Here is a 19762-nt window from a genome sequence, read left to right on the forward strand (position 1 = left end):
GTTCGTATTGGAACTCCGAAAACATTTCCTGCATTTCATAACGACTGTTGTTGCCGCAGTGCATCCATGCATATCCGAAGAAACATTGCACGTTCTTCTTAACAAGAAAGGCACTGCAATATCGATATATTTTTAATGTGGTAGTGGGATATACTCGCTGTACCACTTACGGCATAAGAAGTTACCCTCATTCCGTCAACCGTCTTGACAAAGAGAGTGGAGGAGGTTCTCGGTACTCCTTGCCCTTGTGGTGGGAAACTGACTCTAAATGACAGAAGAATCAGCAATGATCAATGGCATGAGAATGCTGAAGGCCATAGAAACCACTGCATTAAAAGCACACAACGTGTATCCACAAGATATGTGACCTGTAACTGAAAAAGTGTCATGAAGATATCTCCCTTGGCAAAAGAATCTGGAACAGTTCCCTGTTCGGATCTCCGGTAGGGAACTGCCGAGGAGGCGAGACCACGAGAAAAAGATTGAAAAACCAACGAAAGGATAACGTTCTGTGTGTCAGGACGTGGAATGTCAGAAGTCTGAATGTGGTAGGGAAGGTGAAAAATCTGAAAGGGGAAATTTTAAGGCTCAATCTAGATACAGTAGGAGCCAGTGAAGTGGAATGACAAGGATTTCTGGTAAGATTATAGGATAACATCAACACCTGCTGAAAATGCTGTAACGGGAGTACGATTCGTTATCAATAGGAAGGTAGGACAGAGAGTGAATTAATGTGAACAGTTCGTGACAAGGTTCTTTTCGTCAGAATCAACAGCAAACCAACACCGATACACATAGTTAAGGTATACATGCCGATGTCGCAAGCAGAAGATGAAGAACAGAGAAAGTACATGAGGATATTGAACAGGTAATTCAGTACGTAAAAGGAGATGAAAATCCAATAGTCAATGGGGTTGGGAATTCGGTTATATGGGAAGGGTTATACGCAAGGAAAGGACTTCGGGAGAATATGGACTTCAGGACCCCCATTCCCCCCCCCCCCCCCCCCCCCCCTCGCCGCCATGAACCATGGACTTTGTTGTTGATGGGGAGGCCTGCGTGCCTCAGTGATACAGATATACAGATAGCCGTACAGTAGGTGCATCCACGATGGAGGGGTATCTGTTGAGAGGCCAGACAAACGTGTGGTTCATGAAGAGGGGCAGCAGCCTTTTCAGTACCTGCAGGGGCAACAGTGTGGATGATTGACTGTTCTGTGTTTTTTTTTTTTTTTTTTTTGTCATCAGTCTACTGACTGGTTTGATGCGGCCCGCCACGAATTCCTTACCTTATCAGTCCACCTAATTTTCAACATTCGTCTATAGTACCACATCTCAAATGCTTCGATTCTCTTCTGTTCCGGTTTTCCCACAGTCCATGTTTCACTACCATACAATGCTGTACTCCAGACTTACATCCTCAGAAATTTCTTCCTCAAATTAAGGCCGGTATTGGATATTAGTAGACTTCTCTTGGCCAGAAATGCCTTTTTTGCCATAGCGAGTCTGCTTTTGATGTCCTCCTTGCTCCGTCCGTCATTGGTTATTTTACTGCCTAGGTAGCAGAATTCCTTAACTTCATTGACTTCGTGACCATCAATCCTGATGTTAAGTTTCTCGCTGTTCTCATTTCTACTACTTCTCATTACCTTCGTCTTTCTCCGATTTACTCTCAAACCATACTGTGTACTCATTAGACTGTTCATTCCGTTCAGCAGATCATTTAATTCTTCTTCACTTTCACTCAGGATAGCAATGTCATCAGCGAATCGTATCATTGATATCCTTTCACCTTGTATTTTAATTCCACTCCTGAACCTTTCTTTTATTTCCATCATTGCTTCCTCGATGTACAGATTGAAGAGTAGGAGTGAAAGGCTACAGCCTTGTCTTATACTCTTCTTAATACGAGCACTTCGTTCTTGATCGTCCACCCTTATTATTCCCTCTTGGTTGTTGTACATATTGTATATGACCCGTCTCTTCCTATAGCTTACTCCTACTTTTTTCAGAATCTCGAACAGCTTGCACCATTTTATATTGTCGAACGCTTTTCCCAGGTCGACAAATCCTATGAAAGTGTCTTGATTTTTCTTTAGCTTTGCTTCCATTATTAGCCGTAACGTCAGAATTGCCTCTCTTGTCCCTTTACTTTTCCTAAAGCCAAACTGATCGTCACCTAGCGCATTCTCAATTTTCTTTTCCATTCTTCTGTATATTATTCTTGTAAGCAGCTTCGATGCATGAGCTGTTAAGCTGATTGTGCGATAATTCTCGCACTTGTCAGCTCTTGCCGTCTTCGGAATTGTGTGGATGATGCTTTTCCGAAAGTCAGATGGTATATCGCCAGACCCATATATTCTACACACCAACGTAAATAGTCGTTTTGTTGCCACTTCCCCCAATGATTTTAGAAATTCTGCTGGAATGTTATCTATCCCTTCTCCCTTATTTGACCGTAAGTCCTCCAAAGTTCTTTTAAATTCCGATTCTAATACTGGATCTCCTATCTCTTCTAAATCGACTCCTGTTTCTTCTTCTATCACATCAGACAAATCTTCACGCTCATAGAGGCTTTCAATGTATTCTTTCCACCTATCTGCTCTCTCCTCTGCATTTAACAGTGGAATTCCCGTTGCACTCTTAATGCTACCACCGTTGCTTTTAATGTCACCAAAGGTTGTTTTGACTTTTCGGTATGCTGAGTCTGTCCTTCCGACAATCATATCTTTTTCGATGTCTTCACATTTTTCCTGTAGCCATTTCGTCTTAGCTTCCCTGCACTTCCTATTTATTTCATTCCTCAGCGACTTGTATTTCTGTATTAATGATTTTCCCGGAACATGTTTGTACTTCTTCCTTTCATCAATCAACTGAAGTATTTCTTCTGTTACCCATGGTTTCTTCGCAGCTACCTTCTTTGTACCTATGTTTGCCTTCCCAACTTCTGTGATGGCCCTTTTTAGAGATGTCCATTCCTCTTCAACTGTACTGCCTACTGCGCTATTCCTTATTGCTGTATCTATACCGTTAGAGAACTTCAAACGTATCTCGTCATTTCTTAGTACTTCCGTATCCCACTTCTTTGCGTATTGATTCTTCCTGACTAATGTCTCGAACTTCAGCCTACTCTTCATCACTACTATATTGTGATCTGATTCTATATCTGCTCCTGGGTACGCCTTACAATCCAGTATCTGATTTCGGAATCTCTGTCTGACCATGATGTAATCTAATTGAAATCTTCCCGTATCTCCCGGCCTTTTCCAAGTATACCTCCTCCTCTTGTGATTCTTGAACTGGGTATTCGCTATTACTAGCTGAAACTTGTTACAGAACTCAATTAGTCTTTCTCCTCTTTCATTCCTTGTCCCAAGCCCATATTCTCCTGTAACCTTTTCTTCTACTCCTTCCCCTACAACTGCGTTCCAGTCGCCCATAACTATTAGATTTTTGTCCCCCTTTACATACTGCATTACCCTTTCAATATCCTCATACACTTTCTCTATCTGTTCATCTTCAGCTTGCGACGTCGGCATGTATACCTGAACTATCGTTGTCGGTGTTGGTCTGCTGTCGATTCTGATTAGAACAACCCGGCCACTGAGCTGTTGACAGTAACACACCCTCTATTCATAACGAATCCTACACCTTTTATACCATTTCTTGCTGCTGTTGATATTACCCGATACTCATCTGACCAGAAATCCTTGCCTTCCTTCCTCTTCACTTCACTGACCCCTACTATACCTAGATTGAGCCTTTGCATTTCCCTTTCCAGATTTTCTAGTTTTCCTACCACGTTCAAGCTTCTGACATTCCACGCCCCGACTCGTAGAACGTTATCCTTTCGTTGATTATTCAATCTTTTTCTCATGGTAACCTCCCCCTTGGCAGTCCCCTCCCGGAGATCCGAATGGGGGACTATTCCGGAATCTTTTGCCAATGGAGAGATCATCATGACACTTCTTCAGTTACAGGCCACATGTCCTGTCGATACACGTGTCTTTAATGCAGTGGTTTCCATTGCCTTCTGCATCCTCATGAGGTTGATCATTGCTGATTCTTCCGCTTTTAGGGGCAATTTCCCTCCCCTAGGACAAGAGAGTGCCCTGAACCTCTATCCGCTCCTCCGACCTCTTTGACAAGGCCGTTGGGAGAATGAGGCTGACTTCTTATGCCGGAAGTCTTCGGCCGCCAATGTTGATTATTTATCAACATTTAGGCAGTGGCGGGGACCGGACACGGGACCGAAGACGATTCGATTATGAATCAAAGACGCTACCCCCAGACCCCTTGTAACACTAACCAAAACGGCTTAGCTGTGCTGGTACTGCGAACGGCTGGAAGCTAGGGGGAACTACAGCCGTAATTTTTACCGAGGGCATGCAGCTATACTGTATGGTTAAATGATGATGGCGTCCTCTTGGGTAAAATATTCCGGAGGTAAAATAGTCCCCCATTCGGATCCCCAGGCGGGAACTACTCAAGAGGACGTCGTTATCAGGAGAAAGAAAACTGGCGTTCTACGGACAGTAGTGTGGAATGTCAGATCCCTTAATCGGTCAGGTATGCTAGAAAATTTAAAAAGGGAAATGGATACGTTAAATTTAGATATAGTGGGAATTACTGAAGTTCGGTGGCAGGAGGAACATGACTTTTGGTCAGGTGAATAGAGGGTTATAAATAGAAAATCAAATAGGGGTAATGCAGGAGCAGGTTTAATCATGAATAAAACTAGTAGTGCGAGTTAGCTAATAAAAACAGCATAGTGAAAGCATTATTGTGGCCAGGATAGACACGAAGCCCACGCTTACTATCGTAGTACAAGTTTATATGCCAACTAGCTCTGCAGATGACGAAGAAATTGATGAAATGTATGACGAGATAAAAGAAATTATTCAAATAGTGAAAGGAGACGAAAATTTTTATAGTCATGGGTGACTGGAATTCGAGAGCAGGAAACGGCAGAGAAGGAAACATAGTAGGTGAATATGGATTGGGGTTAAAAAATGAAAGAGGAAGCCGTCTGGTAGAATTTTGCTCAGAGCATATCATAGCTAACACTTGGTTCAAGAATCGTGAAAGAAGACTGTATACATGGAAGAAGCCTGGAGATACTGGAAGGTCTCAGATAGATTATGTAATGGTAAGACAGAGATTCAGGAACCAGGTTTTAAATTTTAAGACATTTCCTGGGGCAGTTGCGGACTCTGACCACAATCTATTGGTTATGAACTGTAGATTAAAACTGAAGAAACTGCAAAAAGGTGCGAATTTAAGGAGATGGGACCTGGATAAACTGACTAAACCAGAGGTTGTACAGAGTTTCAGGGAGAGCATAAGGGAACAATTGACAGGAATGAGGGAAAGAAATACAGTAGAAGAAGAATGGGTAGCTTTGAGGGATGAAGTAGTGAAGGCAGCAGAGGATCAAGTAGGTAAAAAGACGAGGGCTAATAGAAATCCTTGGGTAACAGAAAATATATTGAATTTAATTGATGAGAGGAGAAAATAAAAATTAAGTAAATGAAACAAGCAAAAAGGAATACAAACGTCTCAAAAATGAGATCAACAGGAAGTGCAAAATTGCTAAGCGGGCATGGCTAGAGGGCAAATGTAAGGATGTAGATGTTTATCTCACTAGGGGTAAGATAGATACTGCTTACAGGAAAATTAAAGAGACCTTTGGAAAAAAGAGAACCACTTGTATGAATATCAAGAGCTCATATGGAAACCCAGTTCTAAGTAAAGAAGGGGAAGCTGAAAGTTGGAAGGAGTATCTAGAGGATCTATACAAGGGCGGTGTACTACAGGACAATATTATGGAAATGTAAGAGGATGTAGACGAAGATGAAATAGGAGATATGATATTGCGTGAAGAGTCTGACAGAGCACTGAAATACCTAAGTCGAAACAAGGCCCCGAGAGTAGACGACATTCCATTCTACTGACAGCTTTGGGAGAGCCAGTCCTAACAATACTCTACCATCTGGTTAGCAAGATGTATGAGAGAGACGAAATACCCTCAGACTTCAAGAAGAATATGATAAATCCAATCCCAAAGAAAGCAGGTGTTGACATGTGAGAATTACCGAACTATCAGTTTAATAAACCACGGATGCAAAATACAAACACGAATCTTTTACAGACGAATGGAAAAACGGGTAGAAGCCGACCTCGGGGAAGATCAGTTTGGGTTCCGTGGAAATGTTGGAACGCATGAGGCAATACTGACCCTGCGACTTATCTTAGGAAATAGATTAAGGAAAGGCAAACCGACGTTTCTAGCATTTGTAGACTTAGAGATAGCTTTTGACAATGTCGACGGGAATACTCTCTTTCAAATTCTGGAGGTGGCAGCGGTAAAATACAGGGAGCAAAAGGCTATTTACAATTTGTACAGAAACCAGATAGTAGTCATAAGAGTCGAGGGGCATGAAAGGGAAGCAGTGGTTTGGAAGGGAGTGAGACGGAGTTGTAGCCTATCCCCGATGTTATTCAGTCTGTATATTGAGCAAGAAGTAAAGGAAACAAAAGAAAAATTTGGAGTAGGAATTAAAATCCATGGAGAAGAAATAAAAACTTTGAGGTTCACGGTGACATTGTAATTCTGTCAGAGACGGCAAAGAACCTGTTAGAGCAGCTGAAAGGAATGGACGGTGTCTTGAAAGGAGTGTGTAAGATGAATATCAACAAAACCGAAACGAGGATAATGGAATGTAGTCGAATTAAATCGCGTGATGCTGAGTTAATTACATTACGAAATGAGACGCTTAAAGTAGTAAATGAGTTTTGCTATTTGGGGAGCAAAATAACTGATGATGGTCGAAGTAGTGAGGATATAAAACGTAGACTGTCTATGGCAAGGAAAGCGTTTCTGAATAAGAGAAATTTGTTAACATCGAGTATAGATTTAAGTGTCAGGAAGTCGTTTTTGAAAGTATCGGGTGATTAAAGAGTCAGTATAAATTTGAAAACTTAATAAACCACGGTATAATATAGATAGAGAGGTAAAAATTGACACATATGCTTTGAATGACATGTGGTTTCATTAGAACAAAAAAAAGGAAAAAAACGAAGTATAGCTAGACGCTTGAAAGATCTCTTGCGCGTGTCGTTTGGTGATGATCGTGTGCTCAGCCGCCACTTTCGTCATGCCCGACCTTATTCCGTGCGATTATTGTCTTTGGGGTTACCTGAAGTCGCAAGTGTATCGTGATCGACCGACATCTCTAGGGATGCTGAAAGACAACATCCGACGCCAACGCCTCACCATAACTCCGGACATGCTTTACAGTGCTGTTCACAACATTATTCCTCGACTACAGCTATTGTTGAGGAATGATGGTGGACATATTGAGCATTTCCTGTAAAGAACATCATCTTTGCTTTATCTTACTTTGTTATGCCAATTACTGCTATTCTGATCAGATGAAGCGCCATCTGTCGGACATTTTTTGAACGTTTGTATTTTTTTGGTTCTGATGCAACCCCATGTCATTCCAAGCATGTGTGTCAATTTGTACCTCTCTATCTACATTATTCCGTGATTTACTCAGTTTTCAAATTTATACTGAATTTTTGATCATCTGGCATTTGTATGGAGTGTAGCCGTGTATGGAAGTGAAACATGAACGATAAATAGTTTGGACAAGAAGAGAATAGAAGCTTTCGAAATGCGGTGCTACAGAAGAATGCTGAATATTAGATGGGTAGAGGTATTGAATAGAATTGGGGAGAAGAGGAGTTTGTGGCACAACTTGGGTAGAAGAAAGGATCGGTTGGTAGGACATGCTCTGAGACATCAAGGGATCACCAGTTTAGTATTGGAGGGCAGCGTGGAGGGTAAAAATCGTAGAGGGAGACCAAGAGATGAATACACTAAGCCGATTCAGAAGAATGTAGGTTGCAGTAGGTACTGGGAGATGTAGAAGCTTGCACAGGATAGAGTAGCATGGAGAGCAGCATCAAACCAGTCTCTGGACTGAAGACCACAACAACAACAGTAGGAATGAGGAGGGGAACGACTAACTGAGTTCTGCCGCAAAGTTCAGATGATAATAATCGAATACTCTGTTCAAGAATCACAAGAGGGGGAGGTATACTCGGAAAATGTCCGGAGATACATGAAGATTTCAGTTAGATTAGATCATGGGCAGGCAGAGATTCCGGAATCAGACACTGGAATGTAAGGCATACTCAGTAACAGATACAGACACGGATCACAGTTCGGTAATGGAAGAATTAACGCGCAACGGGGTGGGATGCTTAAGTACTGAGAAACGAAGAGATACGCTTGAAGCTCGGAGACTATAGGTACTGCGATAATGAAAAGCTCAGTAGGCTGTTCAATTGAAGAGTCATCGACATCTCTCAAAATGGCGATCGCAGAAGCTGGAAAGACAAACTTAGGCACAAGGGAGATAACTGCGAAGAAACTGTGTATAACAGATGAAATATTTCAGTTGATCGAGGAAGAAGGAAGTACGAAAATGTTCAGGGCAGTTCAGGAGTACACAAATACAAGTCACCTAGCAATGAAGTAAATAGTGAGTGCAGGGAAGCTAAGGCGAAATAACTGTAAAAGAAAGTGAAAAATCGAAAAAGAAATGGTTGTCGAAAGGACTTACTCAGCATGTAGAAAAGTCAGACCACCTTCGGTGAAATTAAAAGCAAGGGCGGAACATTAAAAATGCAGAGGAGAGAGCGGATAGGGGGAAACAGTACATTGAAGATCTCTGTGAGGGGCAGGACTTACTTGATGACGTTACAGAAAAAGGATCAGGAGTCGATGAGGAAGCGATAGGGCTTCCAGTATTAGAATCAGAATTTATATGAACTTTGGAAGACAAACTCAAATAAAGCAACAGGGATGGACAACATTCCATCGGAATTTCTAAAGTCACTGGGGAAGTGGCAACAAAACGATTATTCATGTTGGTGTATATAGTGTATCAGACTAGCGATATACCATCATATTTTTGGAAAATATTCATCCACACAATTCCCAAGACTGAAAGAGCGACAATTCTCGCACAATCAGCTTAACAGATCATGCGTTCATATTGCTGATGATGAAAGTGAAATACAGAACAATGGAAAAGAAAATTGAGGATCTGTTAGATGACGACGTGTTTGGCCTTAGGAAAGCTAAAGCCACCAGAGAGACAGTTCTGACGTTGCGGTTGATAATGGAAGCAACCTGAAGAAAAATCAAGACACATTTATAGCATTTATCGACCTGAAAATGATTTCGACAGTGTAAAATAGTGCAAGATTTTCGGAATCCTGACAAAAATATGGGTAAGGTATAGGTAAAGACAGGTAATATAGTAGATGTACAAGAAACAAGAGGAAACAATAAGAGTGAAGAACGAAAGGCACTAATTAAAAAGAGTGTAAGACAGGGACGTATTTTTCGCCCTGCTTTTCAATCTGTATGTCGAAGAACCAATGACGGAAATAAAAGAAAGGTTCTAGAGTGGAAATGAAATTCTAGGTGGAGGGACATCAATACTAAGAGTCGCTGATGACATTGCTGTCCTCAGTGAAAGTGAAGAAAAATAACCCAACCTGTTGTCTGCAATGAACACTCTAATGAGTAGAGAATACGAATTGAGAGTAAGTCGAAGAAAGATGAAAGTAATGAAAAGTAGCAGAAATGAGAACAGTGACAAACTTATCCTGATTGGTGATCACAGCTTTGTATGGCAGTGAGACATGAACTGTGGGAAAACCGGAAAAGAAGAGAACCGAAGCATTTGAGGTGTGGTACTACATAATAATGTTGAAAATAAGGTGGACTGATGCTGTAAGGAATGAGGAGCTCTCCGTAGAAGGAAAGGACTATACGGAAAACACTGCCAAAAAGAAGGAACAGGATGATAGGACATCCATCAGGGAATAATTTCTGTGACACTAGAGAGAGTTGTAGAGGGTAAAAACTGTAGAGGAAGACAGGGGTTGGAATACACCCAGCAAATAGTTGGGGTCTCAGGTGGCAAGTGCTACTCTGAGATAAGAGGAATTCGTGGAGGGCTGTATCAAAACAGTCAGAAGACAAAAAGAAAAAAAAAAAGGAAAAAAAAGAGTGGAGTATGTAGTCAATCATTCTGCTGTGGGTGCAGAAGTTGATGTTTTAGCGAAGCACGCTGCATCTGCAGGAACTGTTCTCGATTTGAAATTATCGTATACAGACTACTTACGTCAAGAGCCACGGAAAACGGCACTGGCGAGATATATGAAATGTGTTCCAACAAGCAATAGGTGGATATTAATCAGCATTAGAGACTTAATTACTACAAGTCTGTTTACAAAGACGCATTGGGATCAATCTATGATTTCCACCATGATTCGACTCCGCTTTAACCACAGCTCATTCGCTATACATCTGTATAGAATCAACATTTACAGTTCAGCTGCATGTGACAGTTATTCTGAGTCAAAAGGTGACGTAAGTCACATTATTTTCACTTTAAATTTGACAATGAAAGACCGAAATTTCCGGACATTGATGAGTATGGGTTACCTCCTTCCTCAATGAGCGTATTCTCTTTTCGTTTCTGGAGACATTCGCCTGTATAAAGTAATTGTCACTTTTCTTGTATACGGAAAAAATATGTATCACTTATTATTAAATTTAAGTAGTGTGAACTGATAACATAAATATATCTAGTTTACGTATCATTCTATTGGTTAAACATTTGTTGTAGGAAAAAATTGACGACTCGAGATTTCAACTCTATGAATATGCAATTATGCATTTTCTGTATACAACTATGTATTCCGTGTATACAGTTGTTCTCGAAGCCTAATAGAGTACAACTCTGTAGGTCAAATAAAACAAACGTTATCAATCAATCTGCAACAAGTATTGTTAGTTCCGACTCACTCGGGTATGTTCTACTTACGTCAGCTTTCATATTAAAGCTTCTGTGTTCATGCTCAAGGCAACAGTGAGAAAATAATGTAATTCTAACTTAAGAGTACAGGGTCTTGTAGAGCTAACTACATACACCATGTCTGTTTCATGTTCTGAATTGCACTAAAAATACTGTCAGTGTACCTGGTAACGAAAGGAAACTTATGAGCTGGACGGACAACTGTTGTGTGGAAAACAAAAACTGTGTAGTTTATATATTAGAAAAGCTCAAGAAGATAGTTAAGTGTTGTGTATCTGATGATTTAGAAGAAGTAATTACTTCAGCACGCCCTTCTTTACCAATCAACACGTTCAGAATAGAGGAAAAGGACTTTATTCAGTTCCAGGCAGCTGCTGTTTAAGTCATCAACACAATAAAGCTACATATATGTTTTGCTGCACAAATCAAAATCACCTCACCTGCAACAGTACACATGAAGAGGACATTTAGTGGTATTGAACAGTGAGAAAGTGTAAACATCATAAAGAAGGCAAAACTGTTGACTATTTCATTCACATCTAACTTTCACCAGTTCAAAAGATTTCACGATTGTCTGCTCAAAAGAGGACATGCTAGCTATGGTATCCTTTATACCACTTCGCCATCGGCATCTCTTTACTGATTTGTTTAATGATACTGTGCAAACTGATATTTTTTGTTTTGTGCTGTTTACACGTCTTACTTGATCTGAATAAGGTAACTTGTAAGACACCTTCTGCTCTCAAGTTCTTAATTTTCTTTATTTGGAAAATTCAATGTCATTTTCTTTCACCTCGCAGTGTAGTTTATATTTCCTGGATGATAATAAATGTTTAATACTACAAGAACGTGCGGGCTAATTTCGTATGTCATACAATATTGGTTCTTGTTATATGTCAAAACTAGACTTTTGGTCCTTAGCAAGTTTGGAATGTTAGATCTACAATTGGTCAACTATTGTCGCTACGTCACTGGATCGGTGAATGGGCCGCTGATTTCCGCCCGGGAAGGGAGCAGTATCTGCAGTGCCCCCACTAATTGGCTTTAATGACGTTGCCCCGTGATATTAGCTGCCATTGTGATGGCTATCTGTACTACAACGCTGCGCGCAATTGCCTTCTGAATGACACTACGACAAATGTTTCCGAATTGTCTGAGTAAATAGGAACAGAGCACATTGTCCATTCTAATATTTCAGTCACTTGTAAAATTCATTTATAGATAAAGTGCGCCCTTTCTGAACTTCGTTTATTCCAGAGCATGGTCAATGGTCCTGCTTTAATGCCAGCTGTTTCAACACGTAGTCATCGATGTTTTTCTTTAATAGTGGTTGTCCACCGCAGTACAGCCATCCATCGCGCCTACATACGACGGTGGTTTGATAAATCTGGTACCTTACTTCTAGATATAGTCTGCTTTGAGGAATATACACTTGGTCCAGCGATCCTCCAGCGTTTTCATCCCACCGGAAAAATAGAATCTGTCAAACTCTGCAAAACACTCGTTGTCTGCAGCTGTCGCTTCTTTATTTGATGAGTAATTCTCCCCAGCAAGTCGAAGTTTCAACTTAGGGAACAGAAAGAAGTCTGGTGAACAGCGTGGAAGAGGAATCAGTTCAGATCCCAGTTCATGCACTTTCACCTTTGTTACCGCTGATGTATGGGATGGTGCATTATCCTGGTGAAAGAGCACTTTTTTTCTCGCCAATCTTAGTCTTTTTTCAGCCAACGCAAATTTCAAACGATCCAGCAATGAAGCATAATAGGGTCCATTAACGGTTCTGACTGTTTCTAATTAATCTGTGAGGATTATTCCTTAGGATTCCCAAAAAGCAGTGGCCATCACGTTACCAGCTGACAAAACGGTCTTTAAATTATTCATTGAACTTTCGCCAGCCTTTGTCCGTTGTTCTGACTGCCGTTTTGACTCTGGCGTGTAATGATGGATCCAGGTGTCACTAACTGCGAGAAATCGGCTTAAAAAGTCCTGCGGGTTGTGATTAAACATCACCAGACATTCTGTCGACGTAATGTGCTGGACGCGCTTTTGGTCGATTGTGAGCAATTGTGGCACCCACCTCGCACACAGCTTCTTCGTAGCCAATTCTCCACCTTTCTGCTTTCCCTTCTTTGGTCAGGACTGGGTTTCCATTTGAGCTCTTGATATTCATACAAGTAGTTCTCTTTTCTCCAAAGGTTTCTTTAATTTTCCTGTAGGCAGTATCTATCTTAGCCCTACTGAGATAAGCCTCCACATCCTTACATTTGTCCTCTAGTCATCCCTGCTTAGCCATTTTGCACTTCCTGTCGATCTCATTTTTGAGGCGTTTGTATTCCTTTTTGCCTGCTTCATTTATTGCGTTTTTATGTTTCCTCCTTTCAACAATTAAATAAAATATTTCTTCTGTTACCCAAGGATTTCTACTAGCCCTCGTCTTTTTACCTACTTGATCCTCTGCTGCCTTCACTACTTCATCCCTCAGAGCTACCCATTCTTCTTCTACTGTACTTCTTTCCCCCACTGCTGTCAATTGTTCCCTTATGCTCTCCCTGAAACTCAGCACAACCTCTGGTTTAGTCAGTTTATCCAGGTCCCATCTCCTTAAATTCCCACCTTTTTGCAGTTTCTTCAATTTAATCTGCAGTTCATGACCAATAGATTGTGGTCAGAGTCCACATCTGCCCCTGGAAATGTCTTACAATTTAAAACCTGGTTCCTAAATCTCTGTCTTACCATTATATAATACATCTGATACCTTTTAGCATCTCCGGGATTCTTCCATGTATACGACCTTCTTTTAATCACATTAATTTTAGTTCAATGGCATGGAATTAATCATATTTGGTATTGAAAATTTGCTCTCAGGTCGTTACGGTTTAGCGTCAACCAAATGTGATGAAATTTCATTTATGTATGTCGGGAAGATTTCGGTTGGTTATCAGGTGAATGCCGATACTGAAAACCGCCTTCCAACGAGGATATTTCAACAAACAGTGTGATACAAAAATTACATGTCCACCTCCTTATCATCGGACTCAATTCTTTTTTCAACTACAATTTTCCTTGCTGTGGAAACAGGTGGAACACTGAGAGTGCCAAATCTAATGAAGATACCGGAAATCTTTGATTCGTATTTCGGTGCCCTTAGTTATCCTACTTCAAATGAACATTTCCGAGCAGATTCCCCGTTGAGTGAGTTCTTATCATTTGTATTCCAGACCTCTTCGCACGTGCTTTTTCATTCTGATAGTCGAGAATACTTGATCGGTATTCGCCAGTTATTGTTTTCCCTCTGCTAAGTTATCGACAAGAAGAATACTCATTACGTTCCCAAAGAAGGTGCTCTAACCTTTTGGTAAATGAAATCAACACCGACTTTTCTTTGGCGTACGGCCATAGCTCCAAACAATGGTTTAGGCTGTTCTGTTACTGGCGGAAATCAGCGGAAGAAAGTGTTACGATTAGGGTAGCGATAAACAGGCGCACAGAATAAGTTGGGATCCTTTTAAAATGATCTAAATGAAGCTGAGAAATTCGTTTTCCCGTTCGTAATCAGAATTCAAAAAAATGGAACACCCGTCTTCCATAAAAATTTCTTATACTTAGCTCTTCATGTAAGATGTACCACACTCTTTTTTCCTGATGTGTCCTTTCATTTCAATACATCATGTAATTTTTCGGCGGGTTGGGGTTTAATTTCTCGCGTCTACCCGTCGTTGTCACTTACCTCAAAACGCCTAATACCTACAATTACTGAGCCCGCGCAACTCTAGTTATGAAAGAAAGTTCTGTAGAAATATTGTCATCCAGTTTTATCGAGCAGTAAGAAAATGGATTGGCTTCTGAAAAATAAAGTCCGAAATTTCCACTCAATAATGTTTCTTTTGTCCTTGATAACCAAAGAAAAGGTACAACTCAGTCCACATTTAAACTATTGGCTATTTCCTTTCATTTCACGATTCACACACACATTACACACGCACATCAGCCAGAAATCTGTCCAAACCCGAACCACATTAAACAACGTATAGATCTTAAATTAAATTTTCCCTGAGCCATTGTAGTCTCTAATTTATCTACGATGATGTTGGAAGCTGAAGAAGTGAATTAAATTTTGTGCTGCAGCCAGGACTCGCAACTAGGTCTTCTTGCTTAGTAGGTAGATATGCTGACCATTACACGACCGCAACATTATGGTTAACAGAGCTGCACAAACTACCCCAATCAAATACCCTCCCCAGCACAAACTCCAACTCACATCTCCCCTTACATTGTCACTATTTCCAGGGCTCTCCGACGTTGGAATAGCACCACAGCACTGGACGTAATGGGGAAGTGCTGTACTACATGTGATCGTATAGGGAAAAGTTAATTTAAGATCTATAGGATCACATGTGGGCTTCGTGCCAATCTTGGCCACAATAATGCGTTCACTATGCTGTTTGTAGTAGCTTACCCGCACTCCTACTTATTTATTCATTATTAAACCGACTCCTGCATTACCCCTATTTGATTTTGTATTTATAACCCTGTATTGGCCTGACCAAAGTTCTTGTTCCTCCTGCCTGCGAACTTCACTAATTCCTACTACATCTAACTTTAAACCTATCCATTTCCCTTTTTAAATTTTTTAACCTACCTGCTCGATTAAGGGATCTGACATTCCACGCTCCGATCCCTAGAACGCCAGTTTTCTTTCTCCTGATAGGAAGGAAAAGGGAGAGAAGGAAACGTAGTAGGTGAATATGGATTGGGGCTAAGAAATGAAAGAGGAAGCCGCCTGATAGAATTTTGCACAGAGCACAACTGAATCATAGCTAACACTTGGTTCAAGAATCATAAAAGAAGGTTGTATACATGGAAGAAGCCTGGAGATACTGACAAGTTTCAGATAGATTATATAGTGGTAAGACAGAGATTTAGGAACCAGGTTTTAAATTGTAAGACATTTCCGGAGGCAGATGTGGACTCTGAACACAATCTGTTGGTTATGGACTGTAGATTAAAACTGAAGAAACTGCAAAAAGGTGCGAATTTAAGGAGATGGGACCTGGATAAACTGACTAAACCAGAGGTTGTACAGAGTTTCAGGTAGAGCATAAGGGAACTATTGACAGGAATGGGGGAAAGAAATACAGTAGAAGAAGAATGGGTAGCTTTGAGAGATGAAGTAGTGAAGGCAGCAGAGGATCTAGTAGGTAAAAAGACGAGGGCTCGTAGAAATCCTTGGGTAACAGAAGAAATATTGAATTTAATTGATGAAAGGAGAAAATATAAAAATCCAGTAAATGAAGCAGGCAAAAAGGAATACAAACGTCTCAAAAATGAGATCGACAGGAAGTGCAAAATGGCTAAGCAGGCATGGCTAGAGGACAAATGTAAGGATGTAGAGGCTTATCTCAGTAGGGGTAAGATAGATACTGCTTACAGGAAAATTAAAAAGACCTTTGGAGAAAAGAAAACTACTTGTATGAATATCAAGAGCTCAAATGGAAACCCAGTCCTGACCAAAGAAGGGAAAGCAGAAAGGTGGAAGGAGTATATAGAGGGTCTATACAAGGGCGATGTACTCGAGATCAATATTTTGGAAGTGGAAGAGGATGTAAATGAAGATGAAATAAGAGATACGATACTGCGCGAAGAGTTTGACAGAGCACTGAAAGACCTGAGTCGAAACAAGGCCCCGGGACTAGACAACATTCCATTAGAACTACTGACAGCCTTGGGAGAGCCAGTCCTGACAAAACTCTACCATCTGGTGAGCAAGATGCATGAGACAGGCGAAATATCCTGAGACTTCAAGAAGAATATAATAATTCCAATCCCAAAGAAAGCAGGTGTTGACAGATGTGAAAATTACCGAACAATCAGTTTAATAAGTCACGAATGCAAAATACTAACGCGAATTCTTTACAGACGAATGGAAAAACTGGTAGAAGCCAACCTCGTGGAAGATCAGTTTGTATTCCGTAGAAATATTGGAACATGTGAGGCAATGCTGACCCTACGACTTATCTCAGAAGGTAGATTAAGGAAAAGCAAACCTACGTTTCTAGCATTTGTAGACTTAGAGAAAGCTTTTGACGATGTTGACTGGAATACTCTCTTTCAAATTCTGAAGGTGGCAGGGATAAAATACAGGGAGCGAAAGGCTATTTACAATTTGCACAGAAACCAGATGGCACTTATAAGAGTTGAGGGGTATGAAAGGGAAGCAGTGGTTGGGAAGGGAGTGAGACAGGATTGTAGCCTATCCCCGATGTTATTCAATCTGTATATTGAGCAAGCAATAAAGGAAACAAAAGAAAAGTTCGGAGTAAGTATTAAAATCCATGGAGAAGAAATAAAAACTTTGAGGTTCGCCGATGACATTGTAATTCTGTCAGAGACAGCAAAGGACTTGGAAGAGCAGTTGAACGGAATTGACAGTGTCTTGAAAGGAGGGTATAAGATGAACATCAACAAAAGCAAAACGAGGATAATGGAATGTAGTCGATTTAAGTCGAGTGATGCTGAGGGAATTATATTAGGAAATGAGACACTTAAAGTAGTAAAGGAGCTTTGCTATTTGGGGAGCAAAATAACTGATGACGGTCGAAGTAGAGAGTATATAAAATACGGACTGGCAATGGCAAGGAAAGCGTTTCTGAAGAAGTATAGATTTAAGTGTCAGGAAGTCGTTTCTGAAAGTATTTGTTTGGAGCTTAGCCATGTATGGAAGTGAAACATGGACGGTGACTAGTTTGGACAAGAAGAGAACAGAAGCTTTCGAAATGTGGTGCTACAAAAGAATGCTGAAGATTAGATGGGTAGATCACATAACGAAGGAGGTACTGCATAGGATTGGGGAGAAGAGAAGTTTGTGGCACAACTTGACTAGAAGAAGGGATCGGTTGGTAGGACATGTTCTGAGGCATCAAGGGATCACCAATTTAGTATTGGAGGGCAGCGTGGAGGGTAAAAATCGTAGAGGGAGACCAAGAGATGAAGAAGCTTGCACAGGATAGAGTAGCATGGAGAGCTGCATCAAACCAGTCTCAGGACTGAAGACCACAACGACAGGACCACATGTAGTACAAAACTTCCCCATTGCGTCCAATGCTGGGGTGCTAATCCAATATCGGAGAGCCCTGGTAATAGGGACAATATAAGGGGAGATGTGAATTGGAGTTTGTGTTTGGGAGGGTGTTTGACGTGGATAGTTCATGCAGCTTCGTTGACCAAAATGCTGCGGTGGTGTAATGGTCAGCGTATCTGCCTAGTCAGCACGAAGTCCCGGGATCGAGTCCCGGCAATAATACACATTTTAATGCACTTCTTCAGCTTCCACCGTGATTGTAAACTAAACAACGTTTTAACAGCCATTAATTTTACTCCAGCTGACTATCTGGCTGCTCTGTTACAATAGCAATCATACCTAGACATACGTCATCAGCAAAGTGGATAAATTCCCTAGGATCATTTTTCCACTACAAGCATATGTAATTCTTGCACGTTACTTAAGACTGAATATAATGCAATATTGAAATTTGACGAACGTCCCACATACACTCTCTCATTTACTCACAGGCTCACATAACACATAATAAAATAAATATCTATTTTAATTGTTCTTTCTGAAGTTATGCAAGATTTCATATTACAAAAATTGTAAGATATTTAAAAATTTTAAATTAAATTTCAGTTAAATAATTCTATACCCTAATACTTCAGGTGAGTATATCAGTCGACAACCAAAAACACGTCACAAATGTTCCCAGGTGAATTTCCTTTCGTAAGCGTAGTTTTTCTAACTTTCAAGTAAATTTTTCTATGTTCGAAAATATGCCCGCTGGAAAGCTGAGATTTTCGTACCACCTTCCTATTAATAACAAAGTGCAGTATACAGATTTTGAAAGCGATTGCACAAAAACTACTATCCGTTATTTAGATTCTTATAGGCAGCGAACGTACCCGTTCAGTAAGAGACATTCAATAGCTTTCCCATGCCAGGCATTACAGATGCACGTGTGTCTCCTGGTCTCCCGGGTAGGCCGCTAGATGTCAGCCTCCGAAGTTACATACAGCAAGCTATCCTAAAACAAACGTTGGCTCGGAAGAACTTCCGACGCTACAGTTTCTTGACGGTTACATAGGTCTTTTTTTTTTGTATTTTGGGATGCATTTCCCATGGGTTATTTTCAAGAGAAGCGTAACTGTATTTAAATTCATCGCCAACATCGTTATCTGTCGAAAATGAGGGAGCAGGCCACACACCTTCACCGACTTTGGACGAATTTCATCGGTTATAAACAGCGCGATACAAAGAGTTTAGAAACGGCGCAATGTTCCATTTTGTTTCCCGAACGACTCATACTCAAATATTTTGAAAATCCATATAATGAACGCGTTTCTACGGAGCAATTTGACACATGATATATATTACTATGCAGCATGAACAAAAATGGCGAAACCAAAATGTCGTTCCTATAAACCTCAACTTAGTGCCATACAGAGAAAACTTCGCGTTGACTTTGTAACCGTTTAGTATAGTATCGTCTCTCCACGCAGCAATCGGCCATCCATCGCAAATCGTCCAACAAGTGATGTTCGTCTTCGTTCGCACGTAATCACGATTCCAACTGCTTTTACCTTCATCTATCTAGGGAAACCACGGAAAACCTAAATCTGGGGATATGAACCTCCGTCATTCCACGTTTGAATCCAGTGTGTTCCCTCTGCGGCAGCTCGCTTAGTCCAGCTGTCATCTCTCTCACTTAGAGTACTAATTGCCGTTCAGTTCTCATTTATGATGCACATCTCGTAAGTACAAATGTCACACGAGGATACCAGCGATTCTGATTCCTTTTGTTTGAAGTA

The sequence above is a fragment of the Schistocerca piceifrons genome, chromosome 2 (genome assembly GCF_021461385.2).
Source record: "Schistocerca piceifrons isolate TAMUIC-IGC-003096 chromosome 2, iqSchPice1.1, whole genome shotgun sequence".
NCBI classification, from domain to species: Eukaryota; Metazoa; Arthropoda; class Insecta; order Orthoptera; family Acrididae; genus Schistocerca; species Schistocerca piceifrons.